Here is a 3,709-nt window from a genome sequence, read left to right on the forward strand (position 1 = left end):
ACATGAGGAACGGCTCCTCTGAGCTGAGGTTTTCTGTTTCCGTGAGCAAGTCTGAGGTTTGGGGAGAAGAGGGCGAGAAGGAACAGGAGAAAGCAAGGGGCGGGGAGGAGCGATGAGTCACGAAATGACTGAAAGCGAGACGGCGCGGAGGTAGGGGGTCTGACCTGCATACTACTGCGTGTCAGGCACAGAGTGGGCACTGGAGACACGGCCAGACCCCGTCAGACCGTGCCGCCGCGGGGTTCATCTAAGCTAGAGTCTGAAACAAAACAGTAACCTGCAAATGGGTCCCTGAGGTTTTGACCACCGATAGGCAAGGGGACCAGGATTTTACTACGTCACCGGGTCAGGGTGGCAAAGGCTAAATACCGATAGCTGCCGCGAATATACCGACCTGATTGTACGTGTCATAAAGTCACAAAGGTGGGGATGTAAAAAAAAAAAAAAAAAAAAAAAAAAGCAAGGTTGCTGCCAAAACAAACCTGAAGGGCACAGTTTCTGCTTTCATTTTAAAGAAACAACTGCAGGTCTGGTGCCTTTCGGGTTTTCCAGCGAGTGGCGAGCGCCGCCTGTCGGTCATTGCGTAGTATTACACAGGGCACTTGCTCCGCCCAGTGCGGAAACCAGCGGCTGCTGCTTCAGTACGCATGCGCACATTGAGAAGCTTACAAAGAGAATTATCTAGCCGGCAGGTTTCCAGTTGTCAGGATGGCCGAGCGGTCTAAGGCGCTGCGTTCAGGTCGCAGTCTCCCCTGGAGGCGTGGGTTCGAATCCCACTTCTGACAAATTGATGCTTTTATTATTCATACTAGACTGAAGAAGGTAACCCTTATCCACCTTTCCTAATATTCTCCTCTTCGTCGTCTTAAATACCATTGTATGCTTTTTAAATCTACCTTCTTCTTACTACGTATTTCTTTGATTTGAAACTATGAAAAGAATTCAGGAGCGGAGGGGTGGGGAAATGATAATTCTCACTCTGATCTATCAAGCGCAGGTCTAGTTTTCAAATTTACTTTGGATTTTCAGAGAGAATTACCTGAAAAACGGAAAAAGAAACTTTGTCAGAAGTGGGATTCGAACCCACGCCTCCAGGGGAGACTGCGACCTGAACGCAGCGCCTTAGACCGCTCGGCCATCCTGACTTGGAAAGCTTGCCTTTTCATGTTCATTTTAGTTATTGGCACTCTGTGACACCACTGCTGCAAAGCAGCCATCAACACCACCCTATCCCACCATCACCATCACTACATACAAATATATACATACACCACGCCCTCTCCCCAGCTGCACCCGCACATGATAGCTTGGCATCTACAGCCAGCGTCTCTCCCGCTCTGTGCAACGTATACAGTCCGGTCTACCCAGGGTTTAAAAATCACCGGTAGTAGCAGGGCGTGGCGACCCTCACCTGTAATTCTAACACGCAGTAATCTAAAGCAGAAGAATCGCCTTGAGTTCCAGACCAGCCTGGTTCATGAGCTCGAGGCTCGATCTCAAAAAATAAACAAATAAACGAACAAACAAACAACAAACACACACAATGTTGACAAGACTCCCCTTCTTCTCAAACGGACCTGTATGTGTTTTCACTGGAAACATCGCGGAAAACCTGTTTCTCTTACATTCTGTAGAAAAGAACTACAGATGTAAATACAAGGACAAGCTGCTGTTACTGAGTTCTAAGAGGACCCCTGGCCCCGCACCACAGGATGCCCGAGGCTTTGTAAGACAGACTGGAGGTGGCTTGCCGGCAAGGGATACTATAGGCGCAGCTGTCGGCTTCCGAGAAAATTGAGAACTTAGGGAGAGGACTGTCATTTGCCTTCAAAGCCCTGAGACCAAAGAACTGGAGCTGAAGGTGTCATCAGTCCTTCATGCTCACTGACCTGGAGCCTGAGCCCTGACTGGCCGACCGTAGTTTGTAAAGGGTTGGAGGGTAAGGGAACAGGGCGTCTGAGTAGATACGCAGGTCACCAGAGCTGTCTTATCGCTGCTGTCATAAATTACCAAGCTTGTTTGCGTGGCTGGTTGGTTGATTGGCTTTTAACCAGAATTTTGCTATGTAGTTCAGATTATCCTGGAATTTACTATCCTCCTGCCTCAGCCTTTTGAATGCCACGACTATATACAGGCATATAAACCACAGAGCCTGGTTTAGCCCTAGTATTTTTTTTTTTCAAAGACTTGCCTCCTACACACACACACTTCCTGCTATTTTCCACCCCCAGTGAACAAGAGTTTTTACTTCATTTTCTTTTGCCTCCCTGTTGAATTTGTAGTGAGACATATTCTGGTGTTGATGTTTGTAGGTCTTTTGTTGTTTGTTTTTTTATTCTGTTGGTGTGTTGAAGTTTTGTGTGTGTCTATATGTGACTTTTTTTTATTTGTTTTTGTTTTTTGAACAGGGTCTCACATAGCCCAGAATGACCTCAAAATTGTTAAGTAGTTGAGGATGACAGTAAACTCCTGATCCTTCTGCCTCCTCCACTCCTGATCCTCCTGCCTCCTCCATTCACTGAGGGTTACCAGGGCAGGGCTGAACTCACGCTAAGCAAGTACTCTACCGAGGTAGCTAGCTACAACCTTCTCCTGTAGATACATTATTATATTCTCTCTCTCTCTCTCTTTCTCTCTCTCTCTCTCTCTCTCTCTCTCTCTCTCTCTCTCTCCCTCCCTCCCTCCCTCCCTCCCTCCCTCCCTCCCCCCCCCCCTCTCTCTCTCTCTCTCTCTCTCTCTCTCTCTCTCTGTTGTTTGTTTGTTTGTAAATGTATGTTTAAGTCCTGGGCTACATGAGAAAACCTTGTCTCCCCCAAAAAAGTAACTTCTCCAGCTCACACCTTTAACCCTAGCACTTGGGAAGCAGGGGCAGAGTTCAAGGCCAGCCTGGGCTACAGAGCTAGTTCTTCGACAGCCAAGACCACACAGAAAAAAAATCTGTGTGTGTGTTGCGAGGGTTGGGGGGAGTGGGAGGGGTGCAAAGATACCAAAACAAACAAAAAGTAACTTCTCAAGGTAAACTGTTTCTCAATTTAAAACGTCAAGCAATAAGACAGGTGCGATGGCACATACACACAATCGTAACCACTGAGAGGTAAAGAAAGGAGAATTAGGAGTTCAAGATTATCCTCAGTTACAGAGTGAGTTTAAGATTAGCCTGGGATACATGAGACCCTTTCTTAAAAAACAAATGAAAGAAAGAAAGAAAAGAAAAGAAAAGAAAAAAAGAAAAGATACCCTGGCAGGAGCCTGGCTAGAAGTCGGTGTTATAGCCTGTGGTAGGGTGACAAAGGACTAGTTAGTCACCCAAGGGGTTGGTTGTCATGCAGCAAGTCAAAGAGAGTGAAGCTCCTCTCCAGATTTCCAAATTTCACTCTAGAGGGGGCGGGAAGATGACTCAGTGGGAAACAGTCTTTAGCGCAAGCGTGAGGTCCTGAGTTTTAATACCGGGAACCTACATAGAGCCGAACCCAGTAGCCTGTCTTGCAGTGAGCCGGAAGGTGAAACAGGAGAATCCCTAGAAGGTTTGGGGCTAGCTAGCCTAGAACACTCAGCATCCTGGAACAACGTGAAGGCGAGAACAAACACCTGAGGCTGATCTCTGACCTCCACACGTGGAGGAGCTATGCAGTCACACACACACACACACACACACACACACACACACACACACACACACACACACACACACACACACACGGTTTAGAGT

At 47.3% G+C, this 3,709-nt stretch overlaps 2 non-coding genes across 2 annotated transcripts; one reads left to right on the forward strand and one right to left on the reverse strand.

The window, feature by feature from the left end:
- Positions 1-702: 702 nt before the first annotated feature.
- On the forward strand, positions 703-785 carry Trnal-cag. Its single transcript has one exon. It is a non-coding gene; the product is annotated as a tRNA-Leu (tRNA).
- A 277-nt stretch (positions 786-1,062) lies between these two features.
- Positions 1,063-1,145, reverse strand: Trnal-cag. Its single transcript has one exon. It is a non-coding gene; the product is annotated as a tRNA-Leu (tRNA).
- Between the last annotated feature and the right edge of the window lie 2,564 nt (positions 1,146-3,709).

Source organism: Grammomys surdaster, unplaced genomic scaffold (genome assembly GCF_004785775.1).
Source record: "Grammomys surdaster isolate TR1022 unplaced genomic scaffold, NIH_TR_1.0 201, whole genome shotgun sequence".
NCBI lineage: Eukaryota > Metazoa > Chordata > Mammalia > Rodentia > Muridae > Grammomys > Grammomys surdaster.